Here is a 22,997-nt window from a genome sequence, read left to right as displayed (position 1 = left end):
GATTAATGCATTGATGGTAAATGACTTTGCTTGAGTTTTATATGCCATTGCTATTAAACGTTCCATGTGTATGAATCACAGCTTTGTTTTCGTTCAGAAGCATGGCAGAGAAAGAAAAACGGAGAACGCTTACTCGTTTAGTAGTATTAAAAGAAAATTCGATTGGCTTCTAATAAAATTTGAAATTTCCAATGAGCCCGCCTCTTACTGACGACATCTCCCAGTTCATTGGTTGCTGGATATGACTTGGCGCAAACTCCAACTTCCTCATGTCACTTTCCTGGACGGCAGTATGAAAGCTGGCTGTTAGGCGAGGATATGAATATAAAGTAGCAGTTTTAATTACAAACTGGTTGGTGATACCCAGTAATATAACATTTGTTTTCTGCGTGTGTTTGCCAGTGATATCTGGCAAGATAGATTATGTCGTTTGCCAGGTCCAACAGGAATGTCGGTACTTGTTATGCAGGTATAGGCTGCTACCTTCATAATTAGTGACCAGACGTCCAAGTTTCACAATGCATATCCCGATTATTTTCAAAAATATGTAATACGTCCTTCGTTCAGACAATTTTTCTATTGTTGTCACAGAGAACGTAAATACGGGCGCAAGCAGATTTTCTGAATGTCTGAAGTTGTGTTTTAGCGAAAGCTAACGCCGTCAATAACGGCAGTTATGGTTGTCCTCGCGATGACTTGCAGCACGCGACTTCTCGTAACTCATGTGCGCCCCATTAGATAGTAGCTAGAATGCAGTAATTCCCCCAAACTGTTTTTAAAACGAAAGACACAGGATATGTAGTGGTTTCCGTTATACTACACGCCAAAACCAAACGAGGTGTTTCCTGATTGATGTATGTCTACATTTTCTGTTCAGCGACAGGGTTCAACACCATAGCGAATTTTGATGGATATTTTAGATGTTTCTTTTTTAACTGCGACATGGTATTTTAACACGTGTTCTCAATCAACACAACACGTCAGGTTGACAATCCCTGATCAACAGGTTGGGTTAACATGCATCCTGATTTTATCTAGTATAGCAATAATAGTAGTTTAGGTTTAGACATGTACCTGTTAGGCTACATGTTGCATTGGCCTTTTAGCATTAAATGTCTGGTTAATTTTAACACCTTATGATACCTTATTAATAATCTGCTGCTCGTCAGAATGGGGGAAGAAACTCCACTACAAGCAATTCTCAATCTCTTTATAAGGGTTCAAAGATTATTGAATATTCACATCACTATAAAGGGCAAAATCTGCTTGAGGAATGAAAGCTACTTTTTAGTACCCCATGACCCCTTTACAAGTCTCAGTAATAATACCCACCTTGTAAAAATAAGGCCAGTGATTGATTTTTCTGACATAGCCAATAAAATGATGTCACACCAGCAAGATATAAGTATAGATGTTTAACACAACTGATGACAGCCTACTTAAGTGTATTCGATTAAATGTATTAAGTGGTCTTTATATCCATCTGTTTTCCAAACCATTTATCCTTCTGGGTTGTGGGGGGTCTGGAGCCTATCCTGATAGCAATGGGCATGAGGCAGGGAACAGCCCAGGATGGGGGGCCAGCCCATTGCAGGGGACACTCACACACCATTCGGGGGCTTGAACCCAGGTTCCAGAGGTGTGAGGCAACAGTGCTAACCACTGCACCACCATGCCGCCCCTGGTCTTTATATGGGTTTCTTATTCTTAGGTCTGTTCATTTCCAGGGCTGTAAAGCAGGGGCATACAGTAGCTAGAGATTTTGCCCCCCACCCCCCCAAAATGTCACCTTGGGCCCTCTGCCTGGGCTGAAGAATTAGAAATAGAATTTGTTGAGGGTAGGGGTGGGGGGGTCCCTGGAATCTGCCAGGGAATCCATGCCCCTGTGACACCCATAGTGTGAAGTTATGAGCTACAAATATTCTTGTGATTGTAACTGAGTATTTTTTTTCCACAATGTGTGCTGTATTAGTTAAGTTAAAACTGGTGTATACTTTTAACCTTGCGCATTTCCAGTGAAAATGTGTTGAGTTGGGCACATTGCAAAAATAACTATTGTGTCTTGACCCACCTTGACCCAGAGTTCAAATAAAGAGATGGATCCAAGAAAAAAATATTAATTAAATTTCTATAAAAATGAACCAAAAAATAGCCATAGGTCAAAATTCTATGTGTTCAACTGTAGCTATGTACATGTAAGATTACAGTCTCCTGGGATTGTGAATAGATGGGGAGAGGAACAAGTAAATGTTTAGTAGAACACAGACTGGGCGAACAGAGCCAACATTCCAGACAGCTGTATGCTCTAAATTTCCTTATGGAAAAGATTCTGCTTTATATCCTTAACAATTAATTCTCCATTACTAATTAGTAGAAGGGCTTGTCCTCTGACCTTGCACTTTTTCTGGAACATTTCTTCTTTCCTGCAGTCTCACAACGTGTTTGACAGAATTAAGTATGAGAGGTTTACCATGCGTGTCTTTTCTTACATGACTTGCAGGTGCTTGCTGGCTTTGAAGTGCAGTGCTTTGTACAAGCAGAAAAAAATATGACACCCCCCACTCCTTTTGCTTTTTAGATGTCCACCTCACATCCTTAAAAGGGACCGAGGTAAGGGAGAGTTGCACATCTGGGAAATGGTGATGTCCTCTGGCAAGGATCCTGCCCTTTCATGTCACCCTGGGCACCTGCTGATGAACATACTGGAGGGATGCATCCCTCTGGTCAAGGTTAGCCCAATCACACAGTCTTGCACTAACAAGAATACGGTAAGGATAGTTATTCCCAGTAATCTTGGATATATGCCTTTTTGCTTTACTTTTACATGTTATTGTGAAATCTTTCTTATTTGAACCATTTATAGAAAATGGTCCCAATTTCCTTAGTAAACAACGCAATGCTATGTTGTGGACTGCCCTCTGATTGGTTTCCCTGGGTTTGAGTTTCAGTCACATATTGTCAAGAAAAACCATGAATTGTTTGGCCCAGGTCATCTTGCACACAGCAGATATGCCAGTGAGGACATGGTGAATTAAACCATGACATGGTGCTTTATTGGTACGTAGCTGGACAAGGGTGGCTTGGGACAGAACATACTTGCCAAAACACTGTAGGTTGTTTCGTTGAAAAATTGTCAGTTAAAAAGTGATACCTGCTGATGACTTGAATTTGCAAAGTAATAAGTAAAGACACCCCAGTGCTCCTTTAGCATGTGCTAGTGCAAATACGTTCCAGTGACATATGCATTTTATTGTGTTACATTTTCAATCACTTTATTCTTAAACTTTCAAATATTTAAGGGAGATACTCAGCATAAATCCAAAGGGGGGTTGAAGTCACTGGGTTATATTGTGGGCTGAGCAGGCAGAGCACACGTTGAAACGTGAACTGAGTTAGTAGAGCAAATGCTAAAGTGGCACCCAAACTTCCAGCCAAAGAGAGAAATGTCCCTTTTATATGTTGTTTTGTTCTTCTCCTTATTAGTTGTGGTCAGCTGAACTAACCTGTTCCTTGTTAGTCTGAATTTTGTGCATATTTCATGCTCATCGCTTTAAGATCTGGCGTCTCTCTGACCCTTTTTTTGTCCAGTGTTGTTGTGCTGGTCCACTGCTAATCTTTAGCCTTTGTTTGTATATTCTTCTCTTGCACAGGTTTCCCAGTAGTCCCAAAATATGCAGTTAGATGATTTGGCCTGTCTGAATTGGCATTAATGTTTGTGTGCATGCCTGTAATGAACTAGCATCCTGTCCAGGATGTCGCCTTCCATATTCCCTGTTGTTTTTGGAATAACCTACAGGCTCAAGTGACTCTGTGTTGCATAACCAGTTATGGAAATTGAATGGATGGATATATACAGCCATGGTCAGCTGAAAGGTTTATAAATTAGATTTGAGGGTGAAATGTCAAGAGCGACGAGTTGTGTTCTGATATACTGGTATAAAAGTATACAGTCACCTCTACAGTGACCTACTGTAAGTAACCCAAGGACTAACACAGACTCACAGTTTCGTTTTGCCCAGTTTCTCTTGAAGCATAACAGTAATGAAATTGCTGAAATTCTAAGCTTTTATTCCAAGTGTGGAGTTTCAAACCGTGCCTGGATGCATTTGATAATTAAAATGCGAATTGTGTTTGTGCAGCAGTTTAGGTAAAGCTTACATCACTCGTGAAGGGCAGGCGCGTTTTCATTAAGTGCGGCATTGAGTGAAGGGCACTTTGGCTCACTTTTCTCAATCACAGAGTAACCATGCAGTATGGCTTTGTGGCAGGTTGTGGAGTGGAGGTGGTCATAGGGTGGGACAGGGGTCTTTGGACTGCCAGCCCCAAAGAAACTTAACATTTATTGCCCAGAGCTACAAAGTAAGCCTGACCTTTGGCCCTGTAAAAATACATAACTTTTAAAAGTCCATGTCAGGTGAGCCTCATCAATTATGGAGGCCTGGACCTTTCAAACTCAAGAAACGTGAACATGCAGCAGACGGATTATTTCCTCACTGTGAATGTACGTGTGCTCACAGTCATACTCATATACACATTCTGGGGAAGAAGCAGCTCATTGTAGCAATGGCAATAGATCCTTGTGGTGCTCCCCAGTGTGAATATGTCAGTATAGGAATCCTATGACTTGAGCTGGTGCTTGAGAATCTCCTGCCTGGCCTCCAACAGCAAGCCCTGCTCTCCCAGGGGGTTATAACGATGAGCAGGGAAGAGACAGATGGTATGTGATGCCTGGGATGGAGGGGAATGGTGAGCAGAGTGAGTGGGTTAAGAGGCCAGAGTGGAAAGCTATTCGTTATAAATTACAAATCAATGTGTATTTATGTGTTCATTCTGGTTGCTTAGCAGGCACTCTTCTGCAGAACATCCTTAAAATTCTGCACTTTCACCAGTTTCATACAGCTGTGTATTTATTGCAGCAGTTCAGCTTAAACGCCTTCCTCAAAGACTCAAAGCAGGGCCTCTCTTGGAGCTCAAAGGGGAAAAATGTAACCATGTGGCAAACTGAGATCAAATACACTGATTATCAATATCCTTTTTGTCAGCCTGTGTTTGATCTTGCATGACAAGACAGAGAGGCTTCTTGCTAGGCTTCTGCTCCTTTCCTGTGCCATTTTAATTACGTTCCGGTGCAGAATATTGCCAGCTTTCCCTCTTTCTTCTCTGCCTTTTGTCGTGATTCCCCTGTTGACACGGTGTTTTATCGGAGACGAGCTCGCGTCGCTGATCATTCGTAGATCTTTTTCACAGTGGATCATGTGCTTTATGAATTTAAATCCAAGATAAGGTGTGAACTAAATCCCCAAGCTAATGTGCACTTTGTCACACAGTCATGGAAAATGGAGTAACAAGAAAGCTGAAATTCCAGTGTTATTCAGTGAAACAAAAATCTGTAGTAACAGAACTGAGGACACCCTTTTCTGTCTTTTAAAAACGTTTAGTTATGTAGCCCTACCTCGGCTGCATTGGACCTGCTCTCTTGGTCAGAAAGCTTCAGTGTATGTTGGTCTCGATTTGGCACTGCATGCTGAAGGCAGTGAAAATTAACTGCTCTGATGAGGGGTTTCCAGTGGGGCATACCTCAGCATAGTTTTTGCTTGATTAGCTGTGGATGTGATACTCAGCTTTTATCCAAAACTAAGAGTGCTTTTTTATTGCAAATTTATTGCTGAATATTGGTTGGCATCATCATGCACGCTTGTCAGCCAGTCCCTTCCCGAATCTGAATCTGCAATGAGAGCTGTTTCTCATGTGCTCACTCTAATGCACATTCTGCCTCTTTACTATCTTCAGAAACTTTCTGTTGGACACTGAAAAATGAGTAGAAGCTACGGTGTTATTTATTTATTATCTTTATAAGTATGTATTTGTTTTTTACCAGTTTGTATATTTTGTAAAATAATTGAACGTTACATTTAAATCAACCATTTATTATGTACATTTTATAAGGTTTCTTGTATCATTTTTTATTCATTCCTTTTAAAGATTAATATTCCTTTAAATAAAAAAAGCAAAAATAAAGCTCAGGTGTGCAAGATCTTTTAGATGTCATATGAACGAGCAGCAGTGGAGCAGAACACCACTGTTTGACCAAGAGAGGGAGCAATGCAATCAAACATTGTATATTGTTCATTTATTTCGTTATTTGAATAGGTGTTATTCAAATGAAATGATCAGCCTCAACTGATATTCCTTCTCCTGTACAGAATCATTAATTCAGATTCACAGCTTTGTTTGTAGTCTCTTGAACACTGTAATTTGTAAAGAAAATTTGGCTCGTTACTCGTTAAGCACTGTGTCAGCAGGGGCATCAAGAGACTCGAAGGCAGAACTGCAAATATTTTGTGCTGTTTCTCAAAACAAATTTCAAAAATGATATAAACACTCAACAAGAACAAACTAAACTACACCCTTGACTCCAAACTCATTTCTGTGTTGAATAAGATCAAAAGCTGGGCTTCCGTGTGAGATTATACCATGTAAACTAATGACAGGCATGCAATATTTTAATAACTAAATGATTAGCTCATTGCCCGCCCCTACTTTTATTATCAGCCTACCAACTTGTCTAGCATAAATAATAACAAAGATTTTCTTTTTTAGCTTGGGTAATTATCACGTACGGAGCCATGTCTTCATGCTTAGTTATTATAAAGGAATTGAAAATTTACAATTCAGTCAGAAGTTACCATGTATGCATACAGATATACTGTTGATGTTATTTTGTGGTAAGAATGGCGTTCAGTGTTCAATCGTATTAAATTCCTGCATTAAAATTCACTGGAAGGACAGTAGAGTTTAACTTGTGTAGCTGTGGATGTTCTGATAATATTGTACATATTGCACATAGAGTATGACTGAAGATCATTGATTCCTCAGTGAGACATCTGTCTTAATGGGAAAACCACTGAATAATCTTAAATAATCCTAATAATTTGTTTTTATTCATGCTGTAGTGAGGTGTTATGAATAGCTTAACTCCTGATCAACTCTATCTATTACTATGTGTAAGTAATTTTAGAACCTCCAGTAGTCAATGACTTTGCAACCTCCTCATCTCTAACTTTGAAGATCTATAACTTCATAAATGTTGGGCTCACCTGAATTGAGGCTTAGAATGATATTTTACATCTCCAGCTATTCTGAAGGGGGGTTTTTACACAAAAAAATGTTCTGAGGGCAGAAGGAACAATGATTGATTCAGAGAGATCACCAATCAAATTGTCCTTAAAAAAATTAATATATAGCATAGGTATAATCATCCCATCCAAGGACGCCCTTGTCTCCTGCGTTTCCTGGAAGAGGCTCCAGGCCAAGGGCGTGGTTTGATTTCAACACTAGGGACCAAATCAGGCCCAAACCCTAAACACATGCAGTCCACCTGCAGTACTGGTAGGAAAATGACCCTACCATCCCTATCCAAATCTATGCCCTTGCTCCAGGCTAACTTCTTACTGATCCTACTTTGGATAAACACTTAGAGGACCTCAGTGGGTAGCTGTTGCCTCACACCACCAGAACTGGGATTTGAATCCCATACCCACTGTGTGTATGGAGTTTGCCTATACTCACCATTAGATAAAGTGGTGCTTTTTTCATTGTGTGACTGTGCCCAGTAATGAACTAGACTCAGAACTCCTTACTCAATATTCCCTGGGATAGGCTCCTGGCTCACGGCGACCCTGTATAAGATAAGTAATTATGGAAGACAAGTAGATGGAGCATATATCTCTAGGACTTGTGAAATGTTTGGTGTAGCTGAACAATAAAGTTCATCTTGACTTAAATGTAAAAGCAAACAAAATGCCAATAAATGTAGGTATGGCTATTAGAATGGGAAGAACTAAAATAATCAGAGTCAGCAGCATCTGCTTGGCAAAGACCAGTATGTTACTTCCATTGCTACACCACTTGCTGTGGAGTCTGGGCGTGAATATTTAAACAGGGGACATGTATTGTCAATGAAGGAGACCTTATCCTGCAGTCATATACTATAATGTGACCTTTTCAAAGACTTTAATGAAGTTTTCCCCACCCTTCAGGCTAATATCTGCTGGGTGTCTGTAAAAATCCCTGACTCATGAAAAGCTGTTTTTTTGGTGTTTGTTTGATAGAAAATTTCAGGTTTACAATCTTTATCTCTTCTTTCTCCCAGCCATCAATTCTAGAACTTTTATCCTTATCTCCCCATTTTAATGTTCTTGCTGTGGTTCATTTCTCTGCATTGCTTTCTGAATGCTAGTATCTTCCTGTTTTGCTCATCTTAAAATTCCTCATAATCTCACAGGTTCACATAGCATATATCTCCCATTTTCCATTTCTTTTCCTTTTCCATTCTGTACAACCCCTGGTTGCACCCTGTGGATAACATTACTCCAACTGCAACACAGCTTTCTGGCCAGAATGGGATGGTTCTCTTGCTGGTAGCAGGGTTGGCACAAGAACATTTGAATACTTGCTGCTTCAGAATTCCTTGCCTTTGCTTCCTTCCCTACTCTGCTAGGCCAATGTGAGTGTTGCAGCAAACTAGGCACAGAAGCTCAGTTCAGGGGCTGTCATGGACCAGGGCGGATTTGGACCGATGGCGTGACATCGTGCAAGCAGAAACAGAGCGGACGACTCACTTGTGGTTCAGGGATCACTGGGGTTTCTTCAAAGGGGAAAAAACCACTAGGGACACTAATAAAAGAAAAGCAGACCACGAGGGGTTAAAACCAAAACAAGGAATACCAGCAACCAAATAAGAATTAAACAAGGAGCGGGCGGGCAGGCAGGCATAACTAACCATGGACAACTAACATTCAATTAACAAACCACTGGGGAACTGACCAGAAGCAGGGACTTAAATACTGAAGCTAAAACTGGGTAACAAGACTAACATAGGACAGGTGAGACTAATTCACAAAGACTGGGAAAACAGATCACAGGTGAAACTAATTAACTAAAACAAGAAACTCAAACTAGAAACAGAATCTAACAATGGAGAAAACTGACAGGTAAAAACACAATCAAGAGCAGAAACCAAAACCCAATACAAATAAAAAAACACTGGGGCTAGAAAACGGATACAATTAAAACACAAGGGAACAAAATCTACCAAACTACAAAAACCGAGGAGGCAGGATTCGAACAAAAGACAGGCAGCTGCATGCTCAATGTGTTGAGCCAAAGACTGACAACACGAGGGACGGGATGACCAGCAATGCCTGCTGGCCAAACGGGGAAGGGACACAGGGTGGAACAACCTGGGCTGACCCTGACCGGGGCTCCATCCACTCCAGGGCTCAGGGACACAATCTGCCTGGACCTCTCAAGCCGATCGTACTGTGATGGGTTGGTATTTTTCTTTCTCAGCCGTGAATCATATTTAATCGTTTTTGAAAATTGAATTTTTGAAGACGAGGAACTTTGTTTCTTTCAACTCGAGTTCATCTCAATTAGTGCTCTTTCGCTTGGTGAAAGATGAGGGTCGTGCTGTGTTTTTGCCTCCTTTGGCTGGTTGCACACAGTAAAATCCTCTTAGCCCATCACTAGTTCAGACAATCGCGTTTACTTCTGTTTGTAGCCAGGCGCTCTGGCATCACTGCCAGTTGATGGATACAGCTTCTTATTGCTGTCTGTGTTGTGGTGGTCTGCTGGTCCCCTGGGCGTGCTGTGAGCCACACTGTCGAAGCTCTCTGGGTAGCGACAGGGCTGCTGAGAATTGGGGCCTCTGGGGGCATTGGTTAGGTGTGAGGGCTGGCATGCGTACGTGCTCTGTCAGCCCATCCTCTGCTTAAGTTAGGGCTGAACAATTTGGGGAAAATATCTAATCCTTCTGACATATATTGCAATTTCATTTGCAGTATGTTTTAAAAGTCAGGCTTAAGTTCAATGTTTACTGCCTAATAGACATTACCACATGAAATAACATCAAAATATTAATTGTCTATATTCTAATGCACAGATGAGAACTTGAAAATGTGAATTGCTTCCAACATGTTTATTACTTTTTTTTTTAATTAGCAGAGAACAATCAAACAGTTATCACAAAAGCTGTGACTGTGTTAAGTTAAATGAAGTAATGATAAAAATAAAACAATTCCAGTGATAAAAAAACTATAGAGATCCTGCAGCTAACACTGCTTGTACAATAGGACCTTTCTATAAACAATCTCTGACCATGAAATTGGCAGGTAATTCACTTATAGTTCAGCAGAGGAATCAATATTTTTTCGCACTGCAAATGCAAGGTTTTCCTTGGGTTTCATGTGTATGCCGTTTGTGGGCGTATGTGCTGTCACCTTGGGCCACCTCTGATTGGTGAGAATGACTGACACGTGAGGAACATGTGTCCCTTCTGATTGGTGAGAATGACTGGCACGTGAGGAGCATGTGTCCCTTCTGATTGGTGAGAATGACTGGCACGTGAGGAGCATGTGTCCCTTCTGATTGGTGAGAATTACTGGCACGTGAGGAGCATGTGTCCCTTCTGATTGGTGAGAATGGAGCATGGCATGAATTTGTAAAACTATCCACATGACAATTTTAAACCCTGGATTAGACATGCTGTATAATGCATTTCCTAAATCACAGCCTTTGTCATTTGCTAATTTTGATGTTTCTAATCGCAATTTCGATTTGAAATCGGTTAATCGCTATCTTAAGTAATCTGAAGCTGCCTGCTGGGCTTTTCATATTCATTATTCATTATTGTGCCCAAGTGTTTAAATCAGCTGGTCATGTCTTTTTAAAACATTCCCAGTTGATTCTATTTGTTTCTCACTATGGAAAATACAGTGGCTGCAAAGTATGAATAGTATATGTGTTTCTCAGTAATGATGTGCTAGGTGACTGGCAGAGTTTAAATGGAAGATCCTAAGTAGGAAATTTCAGCCCTAGTTTCTAATGATTGGCTACCTTATGTCTCACCTTCTTTATGGTGGAGAAGCTCAGCTCCTGACCAGAAGGTTGTAGGTTGAAGTATTGTTGAAAGAAACACACCATTATAACACCCAGTGGGTGGGATTACTGCAAGCTCTCAATCACCAGCTGGTTTAACCTGGTAAGAACCAATATGGAAAACTAACAGAACCTGGGAAGAACCCGGCCTGGCTGACAGAACACAGTAATCCTTTATTTCTCCCAGACTGAAGGCTCTACCAGTACCTTAAGGTGTCCTCTGTAAACAGTGTGCAAAATGGTGGTAATATTGCAAGACCTGTAAATCATACTGGATAAATGTGTTTGCTAAGCACCTAAAGTAGAGTACAGGCAGTCAATGGTTTTCACCCTTGGATGGGACCCAGTTCACTGGATGATTTTAGTGGAAAGTGATTATTATTTTCTCATAGGTATTCATAGGTCCCCTGTTTAAAGTGTTTGGGTTTACAAGACTAATGGCTTCACGAAAATAACCTGTTTGTTTTCTTATATGCTTTTATAATTATCTGTATTGCCATTAGTTCATGCCAAACACCACTGAACGCTAAAACTAATTAAATGATTTCTGAAAAACCTCTTGTTTTTACCCAGAGCAAACTTCTATAAAATATGCTCTGTAAGCAGTTCTTCACATGTATGAAAGTGGCCATTTCCTTTATTTTTCCTTTATTTTGTTTGTTTTTAAGTTGTGGTTTTTATTGGGTTTGGTGTTTTTATGAAAGAGAAAAGGCCGTCAGGCAGTGAAATCAAACAAAATGAAAGAAATCATTTTTAACAGAATTTTTTCAGCTTTTTTATGCGGCTGCTGCTGCATTGTTTTCTTGGCATGATGGAAATGAGGGTCAACTTGGAGCACTTCCGAGAATTTCTGAATGGAGATGTGTGAGGGAAAGCGAAAGGCAAAGAGGATGAAGTGGCCGGATTAATGTGTGTGTGGGGAATGGCCGTTCGGTAATGGAGTGACTCTTTTCATCCTGTGGCTGCAAACTTCAGCTTGTTAGCATTCCTATTAGCATTACTAGTGGTAATGGAGATAATGATGGGTCACCAATCCTAGAGGGTCACCTGGGATTTCCAGCAGCCAATCATCCTGTAGATGAGGTAGGGCCTATTAGTCCCAGGCTGCCTGAAAGCTGTGAAGACCTCTGTCCTGAATATGCCATACAGGTCTGTGCAATATGGCGATATGTATAGAATGATGAAATAAAAACGTCTATCGTTTCTTATTATGCTCTATCGTTTATTTCACAATGTCACAAAATGCACTGTCGACGGCAACATTTTTTCATTATTTAGATGACAGTTTGCAAGGGTACATGTAACATGGGATGTGACACTTGTATGGAAGTTTTTATTGGACTTTATTATTTGTAACCCACAAAAGACAATCCAGAAATATGTACCATGATCCTCAAATATTTAATTACAGTGGTACCCTGGAACAAGAACTTAATTCGTTCCACAAGGCTGGTAGAGGTGCGATTTCGTCGAGGTCCAAGTCAATGAATTTAATCCGTTCCAGACTCCCAAATGATTGCCTATTTAAACATATCTACCTACCTAATGATAAAAAGCATTAACAATCAATATAAAACTATTACACAAATGGAAAAGCACACATACAAAAGCAATTAACATAAAATAAATGACAATCCCACACTCCAAAGTGAGAGCAGACACACGTGCACGACCTTCAAGTCTCGCAGTAATTTCCGTTTTAAGTTCTACAGTTACTCTCATTGCTTTTCTCTTTAGTTTGCTACTATCACTGCTCACTTTCTTAGGGGGCATTATTACTGTATCACTAAATGTATTGTAGATAAAACACAAAAAAAATCACATTCAATACAGAAACACAGGTTTTGCATGTTGAACTTGGTCGAGAGGTAGCATAAGACTGAGAGCCATTCATAGGCATCAGCATCCCAGTATAGGTCTGTTTGCCTTAGTGTCAGCCCAACAGAGACACGTCTCAATCAGTACAAGTTTTAGCGGGATCGTTTTGTTTTGTTATGTTCCGAGTTTTGGTTAGACAGACCTGTTCGATGTCTGAGTTGGTCGAGTTAAGAGGCATTCAAGTTCCAAGGTTCTCCTTTAAAACTCCTTTTTGCTTGACAAATATTGCAGTGATTATCTCAAAAAATGATCTTTTTCCAGTACTAATACTAAGCACGAAATATTAACTATTAGAAGATGTACAACATTTCACGCTATAACCTCATACAAATTAGTAAGACCGGAAACAAAGGAGCTGACCAAGATGGTTTTCTCGCATTGCCCCCTGGTGGACATGACCTTTAATTCTCCAGGTGGATGTAAACTATACGTGAAAGTATGAGCAGCAGCACCACTTACGTAGAGTATAAACCATCCCTAAGACCAGCCTGAGGAGGCTGAGTGTTCTACTGAATAGCTTCCTACTTACCTACTTACCTGCGTTACCACTGCAGTCTGTAATTTTGCTGGTGTTGCATCCTGTTGATGGGGGTGAGTGTGTTTGCACATGGACTTTTTTCTACCAAACCAGAAAAACATAGTTTTCACAGATTCATTTTATTCCTCTTTTTTTAACAATTAATCCTGTAGTAGGTCTTCCCATGCTTCCTTAGCAGAGACCCCCTGTGTGTGCTGTCAGATACCTGCACCTTTCAAGTCTCGGTCTTTGTTGGTTGCTGTAACATGCTTAGAGGAAAGTGTTTTTTGCCTTGTTCCTCTGTAAGCACCAGAGGTGCCCAAACTTCAGCAGAAGAGGAACCCCACCATCTGAACCCACCCAATGAAGTGTGAGACATCTTATGCTCCCTGAGTCTCCGCTTGGCTGAGATGGTACAGTGACTATCAAATCTGAGTCTCCAGTGTAACTTGCTTTTTGTTCTGTGCTTTTTGAGGCCTTTTTGTTTTTCTGGTTTTTATGGTGTTTCCTTGGAAAGGCAACAAACACACCTGGAAAGAATCAGAAGCCTGTGAGAAACACGCGTGCCAGGTCTGAAGTGTCCTGCATTATCTGCTCGGGGAAACTGGGTCAGGCATTGTCTGGAGGCTGGCTGGGGTCCGCCCTGACTGTGTTCCCTGGCCGAGGAGCTGCTGCCAGGCTAGTTCACTCCCATGCAGACGCACCCTAAGCCCTGGGGAAGTGCGCATGTGGCTTCAAGTACCTCTTACACTGTTCTTGCGCCAGCTCCTATGCCAACTGAGGGCTCAGCTGCCTTGCGCCAGCACCCAGATGATGCCTCCCCTCCATCTCTCCACGGTTCAGCCTCTTCCCTTTGATGTCTGCATCTTGAGCCCAATGCTTATTAAACTCCTGGTCACTGTGTTGTACTGTGCTATTGCCACTCAGCCTTTATCCATAGCTGATGTGTTCTGTCAGACCATGTGATATCGTGGAGAGTGTCAGGTGTAGTTTGGGGCATCTCGGTTTTAGTCACATGACATCTGTCCTGGAATTTAACTGGCCACTTTGCTGTGATGTATTTATCGTTCTGGGTACACTTTTATCGAACACAATAAACTGCTACATTGTTTAAACATGGGAAGGGGGGGGGGCAGATTTGCCCGATGGTTCGTTCTCATTAGAAAGAGGCACCGGGGTCAGAATTGAACTGCCTCTGGGTGTCGGACATAATTTGTCTGTGTTTTTTAATTTATTAAAGGATCCCATTCACCATGAGGGCTCTCTGCTGGATCTCTACTGTCAGTTATCAGTCAGTAAGATGTGTGTCTGCTGAATGGGGAGCGACACAGGGTCTGTAAGATGGAACGGGGAGTTTATTAACAACCTTGAGATAAAACAAGCTGGCTGAGAACTGCCAGCATCCAAAGCCGCCATGTCAGCGCTAATGAAAGACTAACTGACAGGAAAAAGATGGAGTGTACTTTTTGAAAAAGGTTGCTTTATATCCTAAACAATTAATTAATTACAGATATGTTGCCTGACCTCAGCCCTTCCATGTCCCTCTTCACATTGCACACAACCCAAACAGGCCTGCATCAATGCCTGCTTGAAGTGTATTGTGGGGATCTTGCTTTCAATGGCTTGAACAACATCTTCTGAAAAGAATTGTCCTAGAAGACAAAAAAAAAAGTCCGAGGTTGTCTGATTATATAACAGCATGGTGAAGCAGTTATAATAATATGTTATTAACAATAGATTTTATGCAAAATGTATGTGAGCCGGATAATTTTGCATAATTTTTAACATGGTCTCCTGAGAAAATTAACTTTTGCACTGATTTTAACCTGCACAGAAACATTTTTTAAGGGTTGACTAGTGAAATTAACCTTTCTTTCTCATTTTTTTTCCCACCTGCTGGTACAGATGATGCAAATTAACCCTGCTGATTGGCCACAGCACTTATGAGAGACATCTGTGTGAAGTATAGATTCCCCTCAGCTAATAGAAATGCACAGATTAGCATAACTCTTCAAAGATGAGCAGACTGAATATTAATATATCAGAATAAGCTTTTCAGTTCATACTTTGGGACGTAACTACCTTGCTATAACAAGCAGGTTAAATGGTCAGATTTCAGCACAGTGGCGTAATGGGTAATAATGTACGCGTAACCTCACATTTTAAAGGATGTGGGTTTATTTGATTCCCAGTCTAGCTCTGTGTGTCTGTGTGGGGTTAAGGTGCCCCAGGTTTGTCTGGGCCTCCTCCGGTCATCCAGTATCAAGTTCTACTGTAAGAAGTTTGCTCTTCAGATGCTTTCCCAATAAAGTTCCAGAACCTCTTTCCTAGTTCCAATTTCCTGGGCTGTCTCGACTGGGAACTTTTGTAGCTCCTGGCCACTTTCGTATGTAATTGTGACTTTTAGGAATTGTGCCCTTTATATTAAATTAGCATGGGAGATGCAAAAAACTCATACACTTCTCAAATAGGTTCATATGAAACTCTTCCATCCATCCCAAAATAGTGGAGGGTAAAAGTCGTTTTGTTAGTTGCCAGTCAGTTAGTTATTGCGTCCTGAGTGCTTTGTCCCACAGGACGGAGCATTTTATTTATTCAGCCCACAACATGTTTATAATTTACTATTAAATCTGGCCAGCAGATTGATGTTTCATTTTCCACAGAATAAAAAGCAGTATAATGTCATACCAATAATAAGTGCTGGCACCGGTGATATTGGACAGAAGCATATTGGTTATCGATCACATTTTCCAGTGCAGAAATATGGGGATGCATGCGAAAAAGGTTTTCGTTAATCCTGTCTGCTCAGTTTTTGCTCCATTACTTCTATCTCTCTTCCTTGTGTAGCTTCTAAGTAAGCACTGGTGCTTGTGGTTAACCAGCCAGCAAGTATATCAATATAAGCCCCACCCCAGTATTTTTGGTTAATCGAAAAGTACTCTGGTGTAGGAACTAAAGAAATGCTCAGGAACTTCCTCTGAGGAACTACAGTTGGGCAGAGTTCCTGCAGTGATGGACGGGCATTTCATCCAGAGTGTTCCCTGCCTCATGTCCTGTACATCTGAAGATTGGCTCCAGGTTCACTGTGACCCTGCTTTGGGTGTGTGGTTATGAAAAGTGGAAGTGTGCATAGAGTTTAGAAAATTTATGGCATTCTAAACATATAGAACAGGGAATGCTTGAACACCCTGACAGGTGATAAGGAGACTGCAAGGCCTTGTGAGGTCTCTTTATTGTGGCTATCTTCTTACAGGCATGGAAAGGTATTTGTGCACTAAGGAGCTGCATCACAGTAGATTATACCCACCCCACTCTGACCCTGATTATATCTCAGCAGCGCCTGGACTTATTTACCACAGAGACTACATGGCCATGCACATACTTCTCATTTTAGCAGTGGAGGTGGATATTTATCATGGAACACTTACGTGTCGTGGAATATAGGTTGGGGGGGGGCATCTCTTGCCTTCCCTCTTGTGTCCTTGTCCTTTTAAGTCCCAAGGCGTAGGTTCAAGGTACCAGTCTACAAAATATAAGGTTTACACGGGCAATCAATACCCCTCCCCCCATTTGTCCCACTGATATGTTCCTTCTTGAAAGTGTGTTTTGTCAGCTTTACTATGACCTCAGTGCTCACAGATTCTGAATGACCATTATTGGGGCATTAGCCCCCCCCCCCCCACTTAAATAGGATGAAGGAAAGTGAAGACATCTGAGGTTTGAGTGGCATGGAGAGTATGCCCTGATGGTGGATTTTCTACACAGGTGGGAGCACAATAAATTGCTCATCATTTCTGATAATCTTCCTCTGCTCTGCTATCTACCATGCATGCACTCTTGACATTAATGTCATAATTTATTGTGATTCTAATGGTTGAGAGACTCCACTTGCCCATTGTCATTATATTACCCTCATTTATTTTCTATTTCCTGCTAATATGCAGAATTCTATATAATAAAAAGAACTCCTTCATGGTTGGAGACGACTCACCTCCAGTAAACACAGGCAGTTGTAGTACTGGGAATATAGAAGCTGAGACTGTTGCTAAAAATCTGGAACATTTGGGGCAGACCGGAGTGTCTAGTGAAAATTGGGGGACTAAAGACAGATGGTTAAGCATGAAGGCTGTAACCTTAAGAAGTGGGTCGTACTGTGATGTGTGCTGCAGGGGGTTGATTCCTTCTGCTTTTCTCCCAACCTTGTACTGATAATCATTACAATTCTCGCACATGCCATTTTGGGAGGGGTGGAAGACTTAAACACACCTCCTATCTTGTGTGTGCTGTCAGCCACCCGCTCCTTGTCACTGTACGCGCTGTGGGCTTTATCACACAGTGAAATGCACAGAGAGGAGAGAGTCACTCGATTCCCCATAGGTGCCTGGCCAGAAGCACACACTGCTGCAGATCGATGAGTGAGGAATCCAACCGGCTAATCCACTGGCCAGAACATGGGCCAATTTTGTGTTTTCCTGACCTTCTCGTTAACTTGGGTCCATGTCCACATTCTGACGCCTGCAATTTTTGCCCCATGCCCAAACTTATGTTATTTTTTTAAAACCTTCTTTTTGTTTGGCCCCAGTTACTGTAACCCTAAAAACAAAAAATCCTGACGCAAATAAAATTCCAGTTCCTTCTCCTGTCCCCAATACCATGTGGCCCTTCTTCTCATCCAGAAATACAAGAAGTATTTTTGATACAGTCAAGTTTCCACAAGCTTGAAAAATGTCTCAATCTTGTCAGATTTTGGTAAAAATCGTGAACTAAAGCCAGAAAGTTTTGACTGTCAAAGTATTACGAGGCCCTGCTGAAGCTTTTTTAAAACTGACTATGAGCCTGGTGCTTCAGATCCACAGGACGTGAGGGCTGGAGGTTGGAACCAGGTGGTTTTATTAGCACCCACAGGATTTTTCAGCCAGGGGTACCGAACAACATACAAAAAATAGTTTTTCTCTCAAATCTGCAAAGCCATGGAAGCCAGACTCTCCTCCTTTCTGACTACTAACCTTATTCCTCCCCAAACACTACCATGTCCTACCATTGTTCCTATTGACCAATCAGAAGCTCATCTCATTTTACATTTACATATTTAGCAGGCAGTTTTGTCCAAAGCAACAAACAAGTGAGGTAAATGGCACATTGAAGACATTCATACTGTCACAGAATCTAGGAGGAAGTGCAGCTAGGTTGAGCTGACAACGAATGCTCAGGTACACGTGTAAGCAGTTTTGGAGCATTAGCTACTCAACAGCTACACAACTACACATATATCTGTTAGCAAAGTATGAATCTAATAAGACTATTCAAGTAAGTGAAATTCAAGGAACATTCAGGTTACTAGAGGAACTTATGGAACAGATGGGTCCTAAGGTGTTTCTTGAAGGTAGAGAGGGAGTCTGATGACTGAACATGGTTCTACATCTCGTTCTACTGCTGCGGAATCACACTGGAGAACCACCTGGGGTGACACTTCACATGTGGTGGAGGGAATTCTGAGCATTGTTGGTTTGCTGACCAAAGGGGGCAAGATGGTACATAGAACTTGAGAAGCCTTTTGATGGAGATGGGTGCCTGTCCAGGCACCTCTAAGCCAGCACCAAGAACTTGAACTTGATCCGAGCACCAATAGAGAGGCAGTGAAGAGAGATGCAGAGGGATGTGATGTGGTGGTCTGATTGAATATCAGACATACTGCTGCATTTGAATCATCTGCTTTGGTCTTATAGCACAAGCTGGTAGATCTGCCAGTAGAGAGTTGCAATAGTCAGATTTTGGCATAACAAGTTCCTAGACTAGAAGCCGAGCTGCATACTGAGACAAACAATCTTCTTTATGTTATACAGGGTAAATCTGCTCCTAAAGTGTGGATACTCCAAGCTGAATAGTGATGCGATGGCGAATGATAGAGCTGTTATGGAAAACAATATGTTCAGTCTTGGAGAGATTAAGCTGGAGATGATGGTCCCTCCTCCAGGCTGCAACGTCAGGCAGGCATGCAGAGATCCAAGCATTGACAGTGGATCAAGTAGACTGGGATGTCATCAGCATAATAGTGGTAGGACAAACCATGAGACTGGATGATCTGACCTAGAAAGGTAATGTAGAGAGACCAGAGGAGAGGACCAAGGATTCAGCCTTTGGGAACACCGGTTGCTACCTGATGTAATTTTGATACTGCTGCACCCGAAGCCACTTGGAATGCTCTGTCTGACAAGTATGAACCTCACTTAATCTCACTTCTCAGCCATTTTTTTTGTGGCACCATGTTGATGGAAAATCATCTGCATGTGGCCAAAAAGGTCGAATCTCTTGACCTTCATTCCATACTCCAAAATCCAAACCTTCATTTTAACGGTTTTAGCAGGTCCTCCAGCTTCCCGTGATGTACCTGTTGTGCTGTTTGTGATGCAGAAAACACATCCACTCCTGCGACATTAAACTGTCAATTATCTGTCCCTCATGTGAGGCCAGAGCAAAACTGAGCACCCAAAAGCAATTTAACAATTTGTTTTCTTTGATAATAGTACAGGGAGCCTGGGGGGGTAATTGTGAGGAGCTGGACAGTGGAGCCACGGGCTTTACGCAGCACAGCATCACCCTGTAAAATTTCCAACACCTCACAGCAAGAGAGCATCCCACGATTAATGGATGAGATGCCTCAGGAAATAATTATACTCTGTTTTACGTGAGCACAACGCCTCCATGTAGATGGACCTTCAGTGCTTCACAACCGTTTTCCTGTCTAGCTGATCGAACCATAGAGACCTACCAGAGTTTGTATCTCCTCCCGTCAGATCCCTGTTCCCTCTGATTCTAGGTTGTTTGGATCATTATTACATTGCCGCCACGTTTACAAAGGATACATTGCCCATTAGTGGAGCTGAAGATTACGCTGGATACAGGTTAATTATTTTTATCTGGGGTACAACAGGGGAGGCTCTCCTGGGGCTGGAGCCCCTCACCTTGGGATTACAGGTCTGTTCATTTTAAGCATCCTATTAGCTGCCACCCCATAATTATGTTTTCCCAGCCGCATTGCTGGTATAGTGGAACCCCCCCCCTCCCCCCCCCGAAATGTCCTATAGCTTGAAACACGGTAATTAAGACCTGTTACATGTGTGACAGATGACAATGCCTTAAACAGACACATAATTTTTTGTCGCTCTCTCTAGTGACCTGTCACTTTGGGCGCAATTCCTCTTGATTAATTTTCCCTTTGGTTTCCCTGGGTGAGCTCAGAGTCTCCTGTGAAACAATGAGTGACAGGCACACACCCTCCCCCACCCCCAAGGAGAATATGGAGGATAATGGTCTTCGTACTTGACGGCGCCCTTCTGTTGTGCCAGCGTGATACACTGCTGTGTGTGTTGCCCACCTTGGCGTGGCATGTCAAGGTAGTGAGAGTTTTTATTTCCCATAAGATAGCTGGCAGAAAGAGGAAGGGGTGGAGCCAATTCTGCCTGCGGGGCAGCAAAAACGGACGCCTCAAGGTTACACTTTCCCACGTCGATCCACAAGTGCTCATTTTGACAAACCAGCGTTAGTTATCAGTTATCAGCCCAAATCTGCTGCACCTTCAATGCAGTTCAACACCACGGAGCTAATACCTGTCTACTAAAACTAGTTCTCTACCCAGTAAGAGAGCAAAATAACCACATCACCTATACACTGTGGCACTGTGTTCAGAATTCACCGGGAGTGTGCATGGAGAGTGGCATGGCGCTGTCACATGTTCGGTGAAACTTTGATAGGACTGCACTATTTTAGGCCATTTTAAATATACAATGCATGGAATATTCAGTATCTTATTTATTATTCCAAAGCACGGACTGAAGACACGAAAGGATTTAAGAGTAAGACATCCATCTTCAAAAAGCATGACACATTTCTGGGCAGTGAGGGTTCCCAGGCTTATCCAGGGTTTTTGTTATTTTGTCAGCCTCTGCCCAACAGCAGACATGTCGATCTTACGAGCTGTCAATGGGGAGGGACGGGAGGAGGAGATGTTAAAGCGGAGTGTCTCCTATTGTCTGGCATTGTCAGGTACCGTCTCTGTCATCACTGAATCCCCCCTCCGCCAAAATCGATCTCTGAACCCTCACACCTTCTTCTTCTGTCCACACCCCCAGCTCCTGTCAAACCCCTGGCATCGACACAGCTGTTGATCACGGTCCTATTCGTGCACGTTCTCACCAGGAGAAATGCCTCCGTCATGTCTGCCTCTGCCTCTTGCCTCAGTCAGGACCCCAAGGCTAACCGACAGCAATGCTAAACTGAAGGCAGGAAGGGCATTGATTCATGTTAACATGAAAAGGATTGTGCAGGTGCATCATGGGAAATATTATTTCTCCAACCCAATAACATAAACAACTACCAATTTACAACTATACACATTACACAAATCTGGATACATTAGTGAACCTGTTTATGTCTGTCATGTGTTTCCTAGTACAATGAGATGCTTACTGTCATGCCTCCTGCAGACTGACAGTTAACGGGTTCTTAACAAAGAATAACAATCAGTACTAGTAATGAATTTCTCCCAGGATCGATGAAGTATTTCTCTCTATCTATCAGACAGTAATGGCAACTGGAACAGCAGACAATAAATTACACCTAACCTTAAATTGCACTGAAGAATAACAAAATAACATGGAAAAAACTGTATCTGGAAAACAGATAGTTTGAGTCATGAGTGGTGGTGATAAATTGTGTGTCTCTGGTGACCTTACACAGATAGTCCTGCACTTGTGATGGGGTTTGGTTTGATAACCAACTCCTAAGTGAATATTGAAACCAAATATGTCCTCTGCTGGGACTTCACTTTTTCCTCTGTGACTAAAAACTTATTATGGTTAATTCATGTATACATTTTTAGATTATGGTCTTAAGTACAATGAGTTGTAATTTACCTGTGTTGTACGTGGTGGAGTACCTTTATGCCACAATTCCGCGGAGCAACTTAAGGTTTAGTACTTCAAGGATAAAAAGCATCAGCCCTCCAGGAACTTTTAACTAGCTTGTTTCATATTCAAGTTCTCAACCTCAGAAAGTCAAAAATTCATTCTTTTACTCTCAAATTTCTGGGCTATCGCAAGATTTTTTCCTGTGATCGTTGAGAATGTGCTCAGTATGAGTATGAGTGCTCTGAGGGAGAGAGCAGGAGTCCTAAAAACTTTCAGTTGGTACATTAAATTGCTTTGCTGGTGTATTAATACAGCTTGTAACTTCTTTCGTTTACACATGGATATTTAACTGGAGTAATTTAATCTAGGAGTGTTTCTAAGATCAGAAGGGCTGTTCCTGGGAGCTGACCTGTTGACCTGTTACATTATGAGGCCACTCATTAGCAATGGCTGAGCAGGAAACACTGCTGGAATGAACCACCTTTGGTTAATAGTAGAGGAAATAATTGATACAGAACAAATCAGCACAAAAAAGTTGTGAAGGGAGCATCCTGGTTGCAACATGGTATGAGCAGTGAGCTGGTTGCAGTGTTCACACATAATCAGGAAGGCGGCTTTACTGCTGGAAGATTGATCATCATCCCAGAAAGCCCAGAAACAGAGAGGCTGCCTCACCTCATTTAATCCGGCTTGTCGGCATCAGTGCTGGACTCAGTCCAGGCGCGTTTGCTGGGCAGTGTGTAAAGCTCTGTGTTTAT

Source organism: Brienomyrus brachyistius, chromosome 10 (assembly GCF_023856365.1).
Source record: "Brienomyrus brachyistius isolate T26 chromosome 10, BBRACH_0.4, whole genome shotgun sequence".
In the NCBI taxonomy this organism is placed as follows: Eukaryota; Metazoa; Chordata; class Actinopteri; order Osteoglossiformes; family Mormyridae; genus Brienomyrus; species Brienomyrus brachyistius.
The sequence above is the reverse complement of the archived record's forward strand: the minus strand, read 5'-3'. Positions refer to the sequence as shown.